General features: G+C 37.6%; 1 pseudogene; it reads left to right on the top strand.

Annotated features, from left to right (window-relative positions):
* The first annotated feature begins 822 nt into the window (after positions 1-822).
* On the top strand, positions 823-14,194 carry LOC148024665 (uncharacterized; annotated as a pseudogene).
* The last annotated feature ends 5,084 nt before the right edge of the window (positions 14,195-19,278 follow it).

Below are 19,278 nucleotides of genomic sequence, written 5' to 3'. Positions count from 1 at the left end.
GTGGTAAGGGAGGGTCACCTCTCTTTTGTCTTACCACCTTGCCTAGCATCAGCCTTTTTCCTCAGTCAGAGTATACATGGCAAACATTTTTAATTAACAATCAGCATGAGATGCATGGGAAAGAAGACATTGGATCTTTTCATGAGATACAAGGAATGATGAGGGTTGAGGTAGGGGATACCTTGGCAGTCCAGTGACTCACTGGCTGCTACTTACCCAATTTACAATTGCTAATATTCTTCCAAGATCATAAGACAAAGTAGGGGTTAATGTCAGCCATTACAATGAAATCTTGGGAAGAGGTATGATGCTTGTATGCAATCTTGAATCTCTCCAACAATGGATTAAGCTTGGCAAGTGGCTAAATTGAGAGATTAAGATCAGAGTGGCATATCTCTTTAATGCTTGTGATGACCGTTGAAGCCCAAATCGTCATGATGCCGCTTGCTCCATTGATGAAGTCCGATTTTTGGTTGGGCATCCGTGGAAGAGTGCTTCAGTCTTCGAGTGCTCTTGTTGATGAAGAAGGCTCCCAAGCTTATCCCCGAGCTTGAGCTTCAATGACGGGAAGCTTCAAGTGAAGCTTTCATGGCTGCCTGCAAAGCTCCCATGCATGTTGAGCTCAATGGCTTCATCTAGGCAAGAGGAATCCTTCACAGGCTAAAGGGGTTGTGGGGTTGAGCTCTCCAGGTCAGAGGAAGCTTCAGTTAGGGGAATCCATGGCTGCCCCAAACTGTTTAAAATAGTCCCAACTGTTGTCCCCCATGGAATATGATTCCCGGGTCAAAATGCCAAGGGGAAAAGGAAGGGGTATGATGGATCATGGCCCAGGAGTGCCGTGGAGTTGGAGAAGCAGGAGGAGAAGGTGGGCAGGGGTGTTGGGGGAGGCAGGCAGCTCAGCACAAAATATGCCTCATTTTGCGGGTTGCTGCTTGCTGTCCCTGATGGACTGAAGATAGGCACCAGGGTACTTGCCAGGTGGGAAATGGCCCTAAGGAGCTTGTGGGAGGGCTGAATGTTGAGGTTGAGGCCTGGGAGTAGTAGGAAGAAGGGATTTAGGGGCAGTCCACCATGGGAGCTTGAGGAAACAACTTGATGGAAAAGAGAGAGAAGTCTGGAATAAAAAGTAACTGTGGTTTTTCCCTTCTCTTAACCGTTGAACCCCCAACTTGCCCTGGGACTTCTAAAATTTGCATGAAAAGAAGTGACGACCTGCTACTTTAACCGTTTTACCTCTAGGTATGTTTGAGTCTCTAGCCATAGCTCCTGCTTGCTCCAAAAAGCTAGAATTAACTGCAGTCCTTCTTGTTGTATCTATATCTATAAGCTGACTAACTAGGGTTTTTGGAATTTGAAAATGAAGAAAGGGGAAAGAGGAAAAGGACCAAAGCCTGAAGCTTTGATACCATTTGTAATGAAAGAAGCTGAGGGGAGAGAGAAAGAGAGCTAAGGAGAGAGAAAGAGAACAAGAAGAAGAAGAAAGGAGACTAGAAGAGGAGAGAGAAAGAGAGAAAAGAGGAGAGAAAGGAGAAGGAAGCCATGAAAGCTAGAGATGAAGGTGAAGAGTGTGATCTTGATAATAACCGGTTGCCCTAATCTGGGGCTCTTACACCTTAAATACCCCAGTCAGTGTGACGAGGTGTCTAAACCCTAGTTAGTGTGTATCCCACTTGTTACAATCTAGGAATTTTAATACTATTTTGCCAACAAGGGGAGAAGAAAAGTGCCAAAGTAACCAAGAATATACCAAGAGACCAACTCCAAAAGGACCCTCAAGTCAAGCCCTTAAAAGGCCTCCAATAACCACAACGAGTTAACTATCAATTGTGAAATAAAGGTAAATAATGGGTAAGGCTCAAAATTTAGGTTGTGCACATCCATTTCTTCAATTTCGGTAAGAAAGATAAAGTTTCATGATTTAAATTTGTACTCAAAATAGCTCATGACAAAATCATTTTTGTTTGCTCTCAACCATAGCATAATCCACACCAATTAGAAAATAAAGAGAAATCGGTTTTATCTACCTACTAGTAGCAGAGACAAGAGCTAACATTCGAGGTGGGGATGTGGGGGGTAGGCCACCTCAAGTTTTGAGTTCTCACCAACTTTGTAATGTCCCCATTACTTAGTTTATTTTAATGTGCGTATACATTCCAAAGAAAATTGATTTATGTTACACATTTTTTTTTAAAATAGCTCAAATTATGAAATCGACTCTCATTATGAAGATAATAATTATTATTAATGAGGTATTATATACCAATTCATGGAAGAAAGACTTGGAAGACGCTCCCAAGACTAGCTTATTAAAACTATGTTTGTAGTGTAGAACAACAAAAAGAACTAGCCTAGTGGATTATCACTTAGCAGTTAAGTGCACTTGGGTGACAACCTTGCCAAGATGGGTGACCTCTCGGGAAGATTTTCCTACAAGCTAGTGGGAGCTTCTCGCCCGTAGCCAATGGTGCCAATGAAGCCTTGATAGCCCATTGCCAAGAATGCCAAGGCCAAGATGATATGGCCTATGTCTTGGTCAGTGCCTTGGTCGCCGCCTTCGTCATAAACCTTGGAGTGACAGCCACCCAACAACACGCCACGCAATGCTTGCCCATATATTCACAAATTTTTATCTTTGTGCTAAAAAAATGGAGCTCCCTCTCTAAGGTCATCGATGATGACATCAAAAAAATGCTAAAAAGCAAGCGTCCTCTCTTTTATCTGCCTTGCAAAACTATAAATTGAGGGCTTGGGGATTACCAAAAAGAGGGGGACAAGAGCAATCTTGACAAGTATGAGACGTTGATCGAGAAGGAGAAGACTCTATTCCGCAAGACGAAGAGGCATCATTCCATTCAACCCAAGGAAGGGGATATGCTGAAGGTCTCTCATCCTCTTCTACTCTAATCTGAGAAGAGAAGACATTGAAGAGCTTTATCCTATTCTATCAATCCGGTTGGAAGTCATACCTCTACTCTCGTCCCTATTCCATCTACTAGAGAGAGAGAGAGACAAGTATTGCTCTCCATGAGGCAAGAAGAACCATCCCCGAGGCCTACATAATTGAATCTTGCAATATCCATCATCATCATCGAGAGTCTTACACCCTTGCCAATCAGTATTACCATCGTGTTCTTCTTCTTCTACGCATCATATGTATGTCATGGCCCCAAAGAAAAAGAATTTAAAAGTGAAAATCACAAATGACCCTACTAACATGGAACCAACAGTTGGAGTTACGAGCACGGGAGTCACCGGAGTCACAGGTGCAGATAACAAACCTTTACCAATTTCAATACCACATGTTTTTTTTTCTAAAAATTTATATCCAAATTCAATAGAAATAAGATAAGTCTCTTAAGAAATACTACTAACGTGGAACCAACAGTTGGAGTTGCGAGCACAGGAGTCACCAGAGTCACGGGTGTGGATAACAAACCTTTACCAATTTCAATACCATAGGTTTTTTTCCTAAAAATTTCTATCCAAATTCAATAGAAATAAGATAAGTCTCTTAAGAAATACTGCATCTTAAAGTATTCATTTGGTAAATTATTAGAATATCTAATAGGCTAGAAACTATTATGAAAACTACAAAATTCTAGAACTCAAGAGAAATCATGAGGAATTTTTCAAGACGGATTTATTAAGAATGAACCCCGAAGAAATTAGTCAAGGACATATTTTAATCTAGAAGCTTTGATAGAAGATTTTAAGACCGGAAATATCTCTAAGTTAAAGAAACTCACTTAAGGCCAAGAAACTTGGTTACAAGAATAAATCTTAAACTGGGAAGTTAGAGACCCCAAAATCTAGATACTCTTAGTTAAATTCCAAGGGAAATAGTTCATTATGTGAAACTCAAGTATCGATCGCTACTAGATTAATCATCACTTGAGAGTTGCATGATTGATTGAAGTCATAACTGCTTGAAGACATCAATCTTGTTTGTGATTTTCTAGATTAGATCCTGATTGAATTAATTATTGGAACATATATAAGTTGAGGAGCCCTAGACCTCCCCCAAGGATAGGTGTTGAATCCCCATACCAAGAGGGATGTTTTTACCGCCACGGAAGCATGGACCGACTCTGATGGCAAGAGGTCTCCTAGTAGGGATCGTATTAAGTAGGAGGTGGATAGGGTGCCATGGGGGCTCTTAATAGTAAATACTTTATGCACCTAGGAACTACTTGGTCCCCTGTATGGTCCAACTTCTACTTGGGACACCTAAAAATGCTAGCTATAGGTGGATTTGATCTTGGTGATGTGCAGATGCGCCGAATGAGGTAGCACATGAAATTGTATTTTTTCTCTTATATGGGCGGGAGAACACACATTATGGAACATAATTAATGAATTTGTTTTATTCTAATTGTTTGTCCGTGAGTAAATTATGCAAACGAACAACTGTGCATAAAAGGATTCTTTTTTATTAATGAAGCTATTTTTATATGTTTCACATAATGTGATAGGTAATTAGATAACTAAGAACTTCCATAGAGAGAAGTGGGTGGATGGATTCCTGAGGAATCTAGTCCTATGCCAGGGTAGTCTCAGTTAGCCAAGAGGTTTTCCCAAAAACAATTGCTAGGAAGAAACTCTAGGAAGGGTCGATTTGCTAACTTACCTAGGTTTGGTCTCAGAACCCAAACTATAAATTATCTTAAGGGAAAGGTACAATGGCTATGCCAAAGCACTGCAAGGGATTTCATAAATCCTTAGTCTGCCACTAGAAAAAAGTGTTGTACTCCATGAACCAATGGTAATGGCAATCACTCCTTTCGAACAAGAAGCCTCTCGAAGGACACCTTTAGATGTGAGCTAATTGTTGATAGATGTCTATTAGGTCAATTAGGAATCTTCAAGTGGGTCCTCCGTGGGTAACGGCAAGACACTTCCCCTACGAGGTAGACCTAGGGTTATAGAGCCAAACAAAATTCGATCAATTTGTTAGAGTATGGATGGTGACAGATGGAAGGTAAACTTTGGACGACTACTAAAATGTTACCTCATCATGTAAAAAAGCCAAGTACAAACTTGGAGAATTAGGTTGAAAAATATCAAATGGCCAGTGAACTCATAGCCATCTATGGTCCTAAAGGCTACGTTAGAGCTACTTCCACTCCCATTCACTTCTTGACTTGTTTCAGATTAATCAAGAAATATAACCTAGCCTCTTGATACAGCAAATTTAGATACAATATAAAAACCAATGAGAACTATGATGAGCAAGTGGCCAACTTTGAGTTACCTCAAAGCTAGTGGAAGAGACATTGGGCATTAGAAGAGGATCAAGGAAGTACGCCAAAACACAAAAGACCCCCAAAGTCTCTCAAAGGTGGGATAAGAGTTCAATGGTTGGTGAGAATTGATGGATTTGTAGTGAAAGTAGTGGCCAATGAAGGAGTCCTCTTGAGAGCTATACTAAAGAAGAGCTAATAATGACAATATAGATCTTCCATCACCTCTTGACCTACAATGAAAACTTGACTGGCCAAACTAAGTTACGTACGCACCTCCTAGAAGACATATTGATAGGGAACTTAGTTAAGAAAGACTTGAACGATTTGTGGTGATTGGAGCATGTCACACATCCTTGGCCAAGGTGCAAAGGGTAAGCTCCAAAGAATCCAAGGTGAATCTTAACCACATGGAGGCCAAGCACAGCATTATTAACTATGGCAGCTCACCTTACTCGCATCATCCAAGAGATCTTACCATTATGTACAGAGTTTCCTACACTATCCAAGGACTCATTTGAGGAGACCATTGAAAGAGAAAAGAGGCAAAGAGAAAGAGAAAACCCTAGCCATATTGATAACACAAGCAATAAGAAGAAGGGAGCTTATCTTTACAAGACTTTGACACAAAGGGGACACAAAAGAAGAGCAACTAATTGTTCATGCTATTAAAAGGAGGTCAAGAAAGAAATGGAGAAAACTAAAAGCTACAATGAGGCAATCACAAGAATAATATGAAAGGGCTATTACGACATCAATGGAAAAGTGCAAGCATAGCAAGAACCCATCCATAGCATAGTAGGTGGATAACCTTATAATCCAAAAAGGAGAAACTAGTTCTAGCAAGGGAAAGAAGAAGGAAAGAGAGGAGTCAAACACTAATTTTGTACCTCTCTGTGAGCTAATGACTCAACTTAGTATCATGCAAGCATAGATTAATGAGTTGTCAAGTACACAATCCTTGCCTTAAGTCACTGCACCCAATCCAAAAGAAAGCTCTTGCCCAATAGATACCATCAAAGAACATGCAAGACACTTCCAAGGGGAAAAATGCATCTGAAAGGATAGGAGTCCTTAAGCAAATAATTGGAGAACTCAAAGAAGACAAGGCCGATGTAATATTCCTGCCATATCGATTCATATCAAGAAATGAATTCGGGCCAAATTCGGGCTTGAGGCGTTTTAAAAATTACTCGTGTCGAGATGTCACATAAGTGACCACATGTAATTTTCTTGATATTGAGTCTCGCATTAAATCAATTCTGCAATCCGACATGAGAAGATGACTCAATAATCCGAGCCAACAAAAATCACAAACACCTCGTAAATAATATTACGACGGCTTGATCATTTAAATTTTTTTGCATTATATTTTATTTGGCATTCCTGTTTTCATTTAATGCATCAAGGATCGCATTGATTTCGTAACTGCAAGATAATTCGCAAAAGCCAAAATGAATATTTAATAAAGCTCAATTGGCTCTTAGCAAGTAGCCAAATGAATTAGTCGACTACATACTCCCCCTCATGCCTATAAATACACCTCCTCTCCTTCAAAAAAAAAAGGAAAGAAGGAAGACCTATGATGATGGAAAAAATTCTCTACTTCTCTTATCCATTGAAGCTTTGAGCCTTGAAAGAGGAAAATAACCCCCCCCCCCCCCTTCTACCTCATTTTCATTTTCTCTACCCCTTGTTACGCCTTCGTCCCATCTGACCATATCGCTAAGTGAAACACTAGAAAAAAATTTCTAAATGACCACCAACTCTCCTTGAACTACCACATCAATTTCGTCTGACATCTGATGGCTCTGTGAGGTCGCAGAAATTCAAAAAGCACATTTGAAGCAAGGGAAGCAAGGAATGCGGCTAATGGAGAAAATAACATGGTAGGAATTTGTGAGACTCCCATCACAGCAAACCTAAGAGAGGTAATATCTTGTCAGTTTGAAAAAATTTAATTTTTTATAATCTTATCTCTTTATTTGGCTTTAAACGATTATAAACACATTCTAATGAAAATGCATATGAACTACCGCATAGAAAAATAACATAAGTAATATAATAATTAAATCTTCAATGAAAAGAATCTTTCACTTGAAAAATGATTATATGCCTATCATTAAGAAAATATTTTAATAATGGTTTATTTCATGATATTCATTGTTATTTAGTTAAAGATGCATGTGATCATAATAACATAAAAATGGTAGATGTTGTTAGGGAAGGGAATATTTTATCATTTTTCCTTGAAAGTGACTATATCTATTTCATTTTTCTAATGATATAAACAAATGCATATGAATTTTATAATAATTTATGAAAAATCATTTATATAATATCATGAAATAATGAATGTATTAAATCAACGAAAATTTGTATAGGAAAATATATACTAAACGCACATAAATTAGGTGCGTGAAAATATAATTCAATGTCTGAAAGATGAAAGAAAAATTGCGCATGCTTTTTGTATTTCTTGGAATAATTTTTTTTTAAAAACAAGTAGCATTGCACTTAAGACATGGCTACAAGTAAATTGATCTTTCTAGATAATGTTGAAAGTTTGGTCAAACATCATCCATTAACCCATAGAATATGAGTAGAATAAAATCAAAATTATTTTCTTGCTAAAAACACACGTAATGTTAATATTAATGATTATATTAGCAAGAGTGTCAATATCGTGAGTTGACCCACATATGAATCGACGAGATAGCCTAACCTAAAATATCAAGAATGTTGAAGCAAAAACAACTATGAAATACTCGACAACCCTGAAACTCAATCACTACTAAGAACTGCCCACCCTCGCATGAATTAGGATGGCTTCATGGATTCCCCAGTGCTAGTAAAGGGACGAAAATCTTGGAGGGTTTCTTTTCTTCTGCACGAATAGAATGGATTTTTCAAGGAACGGAGGTTTATCTTCTGCGTAGGCTGAAGGGAAAAATCATTGTAAATAACTTTGTGAAATATGTTTGCCAAAATAATGTTTTCTCTGTCTTTGTGTTATGCCCTAAAATTAAATAAACGAACTTGTGATAACATGTTAATTAACGAAGTTGATTTCATATGTCATAAATTAATGTGATAGATAATTAGAAAACTAAATAAAACCATTTGTGGGAAGCGGGTGGGCAAAATCCCTGACGGATCCATCCTACAGATGGGTGGTCCTAGTAAGCTAGTAGCTTCTCTCAAGAGATTGAACAAAACGTTAATTAGGAAAATTTAGGGAGATCCGAGCATTGACTTACCTAGGGTCATGACTTAAGACCCTAATAAAAAATTATCTTAGGGGAAAGGTGTGGCGGTTGTGCCAGAACTCCATTAGGGTTCCCTGAATCTTAACCAATTTACTAGAAAAAAGAGTTGCACTCCATGAACCAAGGGTAACTACGATCACTCTAGTTGGACAAGAAGCCCTTGTAGTACACCTCTGATGGAGCTAGCTAATGTATTGAGACCTCATTTGTCAAATTAGGACCTCGATCTTGCAAGTTGATCCTCGTGGGGATGTCTGGTACCTTCTGTTTTACGAGGTAGACTCTAGGAAACCTAGACGATAGACCCCATGCATTCTCACGAGTGCCGAGCAAAGCCACCTAGGATAATTTAGAGAGGACACAAGAAGAGTACAATAGTTGCTTGATAGACTCATAAAAGCAGGTTGAGGAGCTTCAAGCTCAATTGTTGCAGAAATGTGACAAGGCACTGAAGGAGATTCAAGAAAGGTAAGAGCAAGAGTTCCAACACCACCTAAAGGAGTGTGACTTGACTTTCATGAATCTCCAAAACTAGCTAAAAGAGTGTGCCATTGCACTCAAACACTTCCAAGAGGTACATGTACAACAGCTTCAAAACTAGCTAAAAGATTGTGCCATTGCACTCAAACACTTCCAAGAGGTACATGTACAAAAGCTTCAAAATTAGCTAAAGGAGTGTGACATAACTCTTAAAAATATTCCCGATTAGCTTAAAGAATAGGAGATTTTCATGAGTGATCTTTAAGATAGGTTGAAAGGGCAAGACCAATCACTCATAGACTACATAATTGAAATAGCTAAGCTAAGCACACATGTAATGATAATCAACCTACCAGCTCAACAATGCTAAGAACAAAGTAGGTTTGGAGAAAGCAAAGATACATTTACATGAGAGAAGGCATCAAGAGCATTAGTAAATATAGGGTCAATGAAGTGCCTCATATATAGGCTTGTAAGAGACCATCTCCACTAGCCTCTCAAGGGCCATGAGCATGGTAGAACATGACAAACAAATGCTCTATGAAACCACCTTGATGAAGCTCACCAATGAATTAGGAGGAGCCCTATATAGTGAAAGCCAGCACAAATTCCAATTAGAATCCTACAAATTGGTCATGGTGAAGTAACAATAGCTATTCAGAGTAGCTATAATGAAGCATATGCCTCGATCTTAACATCTAAAAGAGCTCAAGGCCCAATTGGGATTGCTTTCCAACACCTTGGAAAGCATAGAGAAAATTCAAGGAACCAATCTGATATAGAGGGGGTCAAATTAAGAAGATGTAATCTAACAATTGAAGCAAAAGGGTTATAAAGAGCACAACTCAAGTAGTGGGACTATGTAACATGCCACCCAAGCTATTCCTTGGTGGTATGTTATTAGTAGCCCATCAAGAGATATCATAGGAAGTGTCGTCTGGGATTTTGATAAAACCCTCGGAGTTTGCTAACTAGGCTCACTTGAGTCTACCCCGCAGTGGAAGTTTCGGCTACTCCCACGAGGATTGGCCTAAGTTTTTTTGTCTAATGTATTACTAGCGGCTAATTAATATTAGTGAATTATAAAGTGATGTGAGTCAGTATTTCTAGAATACCATATTGGGGAATATGGGAATTTCCCATAAGTTTGGGACATGTGGTCAAGTATTTGGATTTGCCATAACTTGAACACTATAACTCCAAATCGAGCGCTCTATAGCTCAATAGATTCCATTTTTCAAGTGCTTTCCAATGATAGATCACATCATATATTTTTGAGAGACTTATTGGCATGTTATTCGGGTGCCACCTTTTTAGTATTCAAACAATGGGAATTGGGAGATTCCCAAACTCACTAATATTGTGTTCTAGTTTCTAATGGTCCATCAAAGATCGAGACCACCCAGCCATAGGTCTAGATCATCCTCCCACTTCCCTTGAGAGAGTAGTTTTATTTATTTAATTACCTATCACTTTAGGTTCAATATATAAAATCAAAATCCTTGAATTATCTCCTGATACAAATTTATTACATACCTTTAATTTATGACACAAAAATAGAGTAAAGTAATTCTTTCTTAATAGTTCCTTTTAAATAAATGACTTTTACAATGTCTTCTGTTGAAGTGTTATTCTCTCCAAGTTTTTTTTCCCGACTAGTATTGGAACTTCTAGAACACAGTCTGGAAATTGAAGGGTAGTTGGCAATTCGTAAGAGCCTAAGGAGTTTATGACTAGATCCCCTTGGTATCCTCACCTCCTCCTGCCGACTAGAGTTTCCTACGACAATATCTTTTGCATCATGATTGGTCTAAACTCAGCATGAGTGGCAAAATAACTTCAAGACAAATCAGCATAAGTGGTAAAACCTTCCAATAGTCTTCCTAGATTCCCTCTTCCTTGGGGATTAGTTTGGATTGAATTTAAGCAAGAATTTCATACTTGAGGATAACTCCCTTGGAGTTTCATGGGTCTTTGCCCACTATAAAAGAAAATCTTGATTAGTTTAATTATGAACAGTATCATTTGGCAATTCATCTCAAGGTCTCTTATATACTAAGGATAACCATTTGTGATTCAAAGATTTCATTTGATCAACACAAAAATTAGAAATATTAAATCTTTTAGGGACACAACACCTTCCTTGTACTTGCATAGATTCATCTTGTATAGACCTAAGTTAACCCTTGGAATTCATGGTTAAGAATTTCTCAAAGAAATTATATGCATGAATCGAATAAAATATTTATTTTCACATGTATCTTCTATTGCCTATTCATGGGATAAAGCTTGCTAGCTACTTTTATTTAAGAAAATTAGTACACCTGAAGATTCGTGATGACAGGTGCTTGGTTGATGGTATTTGTGGCTTCGTTTGTAATCCCTGCACTTGCCATTCGGTTTGTAGTAATTGTGTCTGTAATGTTATTGGTAGCTCTTGCCTCCATGACCTTCATAGATTTCCTCTTTGGGGCCATGGTCTTTATCGCAAGACTGCAAAAAAAAGGGGAATTTGGTGAAGGGTCTTGGGGGAATTAGATTGACAGAATTTTGATTGACCGGGGGGGGAGTGATCACCATAGATTTTGAGAAATTGAGAAGAGTCTTGATTCCATAGGAATGAATAGGATAGAAGGGATGGAGAAATTGAATTTGAGAGCTTGTGGAGTATCCTCCTTGTCTTCTTGATGAGAAATTCCCGTACTCGCGCTTTTCTTACCTCACTCCGTGTTGTTCTATACTCCTAAGAAGGGCCTCTCCCCTCCTGCTCGAATTACCCTCAATGGCTCCCCATGCCTCTTATTTATAGTTAAATTAGATAGGAAGGGTTGTGTCTAAGAAGAAGAGTTCTTTATGGAGGGTATCTTGAAAAAATCAGCAATCTATGCTCAAATCACAAATTTGATGGTTCTGTTGGCTTCGAAAGGGGGGGTGAAACCCCAAGACACTTGCTTAGAAATCTTCTAGATCACTCCTTCTTCTTCTCCCTGTCTGAAGTAATGTTTGCTGTCAATAAATTGCGATTGTGATGTGTGCAATTTCACCTTCTTTTTTTTTGCATTAAATCTCCAAAACTGGCTTTTAAAAAACCCCTTGTTTTTTTTACATGACATCTTCTTCTATAAATTTTCATATCTTTTTAGGATATCTATAATAAATAATATCGAAAATATGCTAATCTTGTCCAAAAATCTAATATTTTACAAGAACTTGGTAAAATTTTAAATTAAAGTCGGGATATCACATCCTCTCTCCCTTAGAGGAATCGAGATGTCCTCATCTTGAATGAAACTAGGGATATTGGTTACATAGCAATTCATGATCAATCCAAGTGGCATCCTCTTCTTCAGGATAGTCTTTCCACTGGATGAGATATTCTCTAAGGGTTTTGCTTCTTAGAGTCTTCTCTCACATGTCAAGTATCTTTTTTGGTTGAAGTTTGAGGACTCACTGACTTGGCATTACAATTTGTTGGTCGTTAAGTACATGGTCTAGGTTAGGGACATATGCTTTCAATAGACTGACATGAAATACATTAGGGATTTGCATCTTGTAGGCATTTGGCCCTATACACTTTAGCACCTTATATGGCCCACAATACCTAGAACTTAACTTCTTGAATTCCCCAAAGATAACAAACTTTTCTTTGGGCAAACTCATAGGAAAACCATGTCACCTTCTTTGAAGATGTGTTCTTGCCTTTGTTGATCAGCATATGCCTTATGTCGATCCTTTATGGCTTGAATATCTTGCCTTGTAGCTTTACTTGTTGATCCATTTCTTCTATCATTTGCGTAGATGCTTCTACCCATAGGGTAGGATTGGAAAAATTTAATGGGGAAAGACAATCATGCCCATATAGTGCCTGAAAAGGAGTCATTTGAATACTTTGATGGTATGATTCATTGTAGGAAAATTCAACTAAGGCTAGGTATTGGATCCACCGTTTGGGTTCCCTATTACAATAAGCCCTCAGTATGTCCACAATAACTTGGTTGACCTGCTCTATTTGACCATCGATGACAACACCTAGAACCAATGCCTAATATTGCAAAAAAAAAAAAAGCAAAATTGTACACAATTGGCACATTGTTACCACATTTTACATTAATTAATGCAAATGCAATATTCTTTGTTGTTGTTTTTGGAGGCTGTGTCTCTGCAGTCTTCTGGCTAGGCGATGTCTATACAAGGAAGTTACTGTACATGAGGAAGGTGGAGTTTTAGATAAAATCTCATAGATTTCCTTAGTGAATCCCAACCATGACCAATCTAAATTTTCCCCATAGGGAATTATTATCATCTAAGAGAAGATAAAATCTTGTCTTCTCTCCCTTGATTCCCCTCTTTCCAATACCAAATTTGATTTTGATTTAGTAAAAAGAGGTAGGTTTAGGAGCTTTGTGGTGGTTCATCACATCACTTAAGTAACACTTGCATGCCCTTGGTAACCCGCAATGCAAAGCATAGTTCATTTGGGGGCAGTTTTAATGTTACTTGCACTTGTTATGCTATTTTTCTATTCACTAATTGGACTTCAATTCTTTGGGTCAGATCTTGCATATGGGTGTATAAGGCAGGTAGATGGCCAAATGTCCTACCATGTAATATACTATTCACATTTCTCAAATAGAGGACTTAAGAGTCCAAGCAATTTATTATGCAAGAAAACATTCAAAATGGTGGTTTGCAAAACAGTTTCTACTTCCTGATGTAGTGGCCCTATATGAGTACATTTTTATATGGGATGAAGACCTCGGTATCGATAACTTTGATGCTAAAATGTATATAGAACTTGTTAAAAAGTATGGCCTTGAGATATCTCAACCTGCTTTAGAGCCAAGTCATAAGGTGACCTGGAGAATGACAATGCGCTTAAAAATTTTTAGAAATTCATAGAGTGACTAAGAAAGCTCTGGCCGATGCAAAGATCCAAATAAGCCTCCATGTAGGGTGTTTGTTGAGATAATGGCTCCTATGTTTTCAATAAATGCATGAAAATGTGTTTGGCATCTGATCCAAAAGGATTTGATTCATGGATGGGGTCTTGACTTCACCTTAGGAAGGTGTGTGAAGCCTATGTATGAGAAAGTGGGAGTTGTGGATACTCAATGGATAGTCCACAAGCTTCTCCCATCTTTGGGTTCCCAGGGAGAATCAATCAATGGAAAGAATCCATGGGAAGGGTTCAGGGAAAGATGTTAGTATGAGTGGAACTTGTTCCACAAGCATGTGGAAGAGGCTGACCAGAGGCTCTCAAGGAAACAAAGGGTCACTAGAACCATGACGTGGAGATATTAGTATGATACTCACTTTGGCAACTCACTGAAGTCTTGACTTGAGTTTTCAGGCATCATCTCATTCGATATATGTTTGAAGTAAACATGGATATTGTAGGAAAAATGAAGTATAAGAAACATGATTGGTAGAGATAATAGTCCAACTATCATTAAGGAGTTGGAAGGGAAGGAAATTAATTAAAAGAAAAAATAAAAATTCGCAAGAGGAGAGGGCATTGGAGATAGAAGGGGTCATGAGCAAAAGGAGGGGGTGCGGATTGATAAAGAAGATGGAAGAAGGCTATCAGCACAGGTATAGAGAGAGAGAGAGAGAGCCATGGGCCACCCCTCGACTGCACCTCGCCAGCCATGGCTCCCCAAGTTCTGTGGACGATTGTAGCCCCTCAGATTCCTCCCACCCTCCCTCTTGCACCCAGGTAATCATCACCAGCCTCCTCTCTAACTTATTTCATGTCGGGAAACTTTGGCATCTTTCACAGTATATTCCCACAGAAACCTGGCACAGGTAGTGCACATCACAATATCATTAAAAAGTCCACCTCCACCTGTGAAGGAGCTTGTTTTGCTTCCAACTTTTGCTGTAGTTCGGTCATTGCCTTTATTTTCTCTTCTTCAAGCCCCCGGCATTAGTTGTGCACTTCTGTGCTTTTGAAGCAGAAGGTTGGAGTTTTTGAAACTGCACCTTTAAATGCCTTATGATGTAGCAACACTGTCTCATAGCTTCACGATATTGAATTGTTGGAGTAGTTGTATCACTGGTCTTTGATTTGATAGTAATTATTCGAAGCAGGGCATTTTATGCCATAAATCGGTTCTTGAATTAGCATAACAGCTGCAACATTGGCGAGAGAGAGAGAGAGAGAGAGAGAGAGAGAGAGAAGGAACATGATGAAAAGGGTGCCATATTCATGGGCACCATCATTCAAGAGAGGGAGAGAGGAGGAGGCTTTTCAAGCCAAACAAAACCAAGAAATGGACAAAGAAATGTACTTGGAAAGGACAGAGATGAGAGAATTAAAACTTGTGCCTCCCACATGATCATTGCCATGTCTCCCCTTTGAACATGGAAATGGGAGCTTCAATGTACCCACCCAAACTGAGATTCCAAGTTTGGAGAAGGGTTTCCTCTCTTCAATACGCTCTACTTCGCACGCAGTTTGGTGGAGAGATGGGAAAGATATGAAATTAGTTATCTTCTCCTCATTTGGTCATTGACTATGAAGAAGCCATAGCCATGGGTTTAAAGCTCTTAATTAACACTTAATAGCTTTAAGATTTTAAAGGCCATTCCTATCATCATAAGTCAATCAATTAGCCAATAAGGCGAGGAAGTAAAAAGAATGATGATCTTGTGTGTGAAACGACTGGACGAAAGGTAGATCTTGGTCGGGATTGCAAGGGACACGGTTTCCAAAAGCGTAATTGTGATTCTCGTTCTTTACGTAAGTGCCTTAACTCATTTAACAGAAATAAGTGATTCAACATAAATATTTCTTTAGTTTATAATTTTTATAAAATTTCTTTGAATCCCATTTTTAACTTTGAATATGTGTTAGTATTTATTTAGGTCTGATTTTATATTTTAAAAATAAAAAACAACCAAAAACGCTTTAAAATGGTTTAAAAATTGTAAATATATTTTTTTATAAAATATGGCTAAACAATCATGATATGGAATATTTTTATAATAAATTATATACTATTAAAAGTATTTAAAAAAAATTTCAAAAATTTTGAAAATTTTTTAATGTGTCTTAAAAATAAAAAACTATTATTTTACATGAAAATTATAGTATGTATTGATTAAAATCATATTTTTACCTCAATAAAAAATTAAGATATTTTATAGAAAAATTGAGAATATGATTTCAGATGTTTTATGGAATTTTTTTGGGATTAGAGAAAAAGAAAATTAATTTTATGTTATTACTTTGAAATCTTATTAATATAAAATATGGTGTTTTTAACTGTATGAAAATTAAGAGTGTTGACAAAGTATTAAGTTATACCATATGGGACAATAGAAATGTTTTTTAAGAGAAAATTAGAGTTTATGGGTTTGTGAAATGTTAGTTGATTTGTTTTGAATGTTTACTGATTAATAATAATAATGGAGTTTATTATATAAAGAAAGAGAAGAGATAATTTAAAAAGAATTTAAATGGAGATGTATAGATAGATCTATGCTACCCTGAGACAAATTCCCCAAGGGATACTTTAAATTATCTTATTATTGGAATTGAATGCTCAAGAAAGAATGCAATGCCACTAACTCTCCCCCCCCCCCCCCCCCCCCCCCGCCCCCCCCTCTTCGCATTGCCCCTCCCCCCTCCTAAATTGATATCTCATAGGTTTGAGTTTCATTTCACCTTAAATATTTTAATAAGTCTCAAATTGTCCCAATGAGTAGAATAGCATCAACACATAAGGCCAACCAAGAATACATCACTCGACTCTTCACACACAAGGTATTGCCAATTTAGTATTACAAAAACCATTTGATGTTGAGTATGCTTGCATCTTCTCATACTAAGCATGAGGAACTTGCTTTAGATGATACAATGTTTCCTTTTATTTTTAGACCTTATGTTCTTGCCCCCTTTTGAACAAAATGAGGTTGCATGTAAGTCACCATTCTAAAATGTAGTCTTTGTATCCAACTAATATACATACCACCCATGAAACGGTGCCAATGCATAAATATGGATAATAGGAAAAACGTCCCACTGAAACTAATGCCCTTGTTTTGAGGATAAAATTTTGCAACTTGTATGCATCATTGCTATAGTTTGGCTTACTTTGTAAACCTACTTTGTACTAGTTGGTAATGGCATGACTAATCAATAATTACAAGAAGTATAAAATTTACATAAATTGAAAATGCACACTTTATCACTTTAATCTCGGACAATGGACAGTTGGTTGTTGGCCCCAAAATTGGTGCTCCTTACATTATTTCTTTAGCTTGTATTGCAAATGGATGGAGTGCAATTAAGATTCTTTGATCTCCTCCACTAATCCTAGTGTCTCAACTAACTAGCAAGCATTCAAACTAATTTGCCTCTTGGTTTGCTTTGGAATTTGCTTTTCACCCTACTCCTTGAAAGACAAATTAAGCCCAAATTTAATATTGGTTGACTAGACTCTTTAATCTCCCTAAAATTCTTCAATTTCAAGTATTGGAATTCAAGTCCAAGGCCCTCAATTTTGAGCACACATCTTAAGGTGGCTATCAAATCCTAAATTTTGATTTGTAAATCAGGGTCTACAATAGAGATTTTCCAATATTCCCACCTTAATTACTCAAATGGTTGGATTTTGTTGAGATAACTTGAGAGATAGCTGGAGCATGAGAGAAAATGTTGTAGAGATAAAATGAGTTTCATTGTGAGAAAGATTGAAAAACTGATGTTGCCCTGCTTAAACAGCCATGGAAGTTATCACCTACAAATTAGGACCACCAGAAAAGATGTTGCCTCCTTCTGTATATTTTCATTTCCACCAGAATGACCTTTGACTGCTATCACCTACACTTGGATGGCTCCAAATTGTTGTCACTTGCTGTAGGACTGGTTCTAGTGGTTGCAAGTCACATCAGCAACATCTTCTTGCTATTTAAGAGCCTCCTTCTCTCTCATAATGGCTAGAATGGACTTTTGCTAGTCCCAAAAATATTTTTTTCACTTGTATAGGCAAGTATTGCCGAGTGGCAACCTTTTAATTCCATTTTGCAGCATTATCTAGCATCATTTAGCTTTTTAAATTAATTTTTTGACATTCATTCTAAAAATAAATTCAATAATTATTTGTGACCGAAAATAATAATTTCACTAGCCAATAATTAAATTGGCTAGGCCAATTTGTCTTCCAAGCATATCTGGTAGTTATTAGCCATTAGACCAACATTAATTAATTAATTAAGGCATAGTCTCTAATGTCACCCGTTTGACATAAGGGGCCAATAAATTGGTCTAGGCCAAAATTTGATACAAGGTATCACCTAGCAAGCATAACTTATTACAGCATTTTCCTTTGGCACCACAACTGATATCTCAGGGTCCCAAGTCCCATACTGTGGAATAATTAACTTGCATCTCATATGCGCTAGTCACATTAGCGCATTTAATTAAGTTTTGATCAAATGATAAGCAAAGCAATAAAATTGCATGTCCTCATGAGAGATCACCCCCTTAGCAAATCCATCATGTCATATCAGAGTGTTGCATCATACTTATTTCCCTTTGTGGCTCATGAAACGAAAGAAGTTTCTTCTCATTACACATACACATAAGGATCAAGTGCATATCCATTATAATGTACAATGCATGCATGGGAGCCCATGTGAGCATGATTAGATAGAGGACAACCAATTTTTTGCCTCACAAAGTTTGCATGGGACATGTTGCTATATTGTTAATTCTCAATAGTTTTAGAGACTAGATCATGCATATCTACATTATGATCCTTCTTTGTGGCTTGATATGGTATCTACTTGCCTCCAAGTAAGCATCGCAAGTCTCCACATATAGTTATTGATTATTAAATAAAGGCAATAAATTATCATACATGTCATATAGGTTTACATTTACCATATGGCTAGTTTTGGAGGTTGAAGTAAATGAGAAGGAGCAAGGATTCAAATAAGCAAGTAATTAGTAAGGAGCTCTCTCATTCTCTCTCTCTTTCCCTTCCATAGTGCCTATGGAGGCGCCCAAAGGAGAGCATTTGATACTGGAAGATTGAAGTGAGAGCATAAATCTTTGTGCACAAGAGGGAGAGAAATCTCAAGTAAAAAAAGGAAATCTTGCTTAATAAGTTGTTCAAGTACAACTAAGGGACACTCTCTCTACAATTGTGAGTGACCTTGAGGCTGTTTATATAGCATGAATGTGGGATAGGGATAGGGTTTCCCTTCCTCTTCAACTCATTCACACCTCATTTTCCCTCATGCACCCTTACTTATTGAGGCTTTACATGTTAGAATTCTAG

The sequence above is a fragment of the Lygodium microphyllum genome, chromosome 15, assembly GCF_053477565.2.
Source record: "Lygodium microphyllum isolate KBCC chromosome 15, Lygodium_microphyllum_v1.1.10, whole genome shotgun sequence".
Classification (NCBI taxonomy): domain Eukaryota; kingdom Viridiplantae; phylum Streptophyta; class Polypodiopsida; order Schizaeales; family Lygodiaceae; genus Lygodium; species Lygodium microphyllum.
The sequence above is the reverse complement of the archived record's forward strand: the minus strand, read 5'-3'. Positions and strand labels throughout refer to the sequence as shown.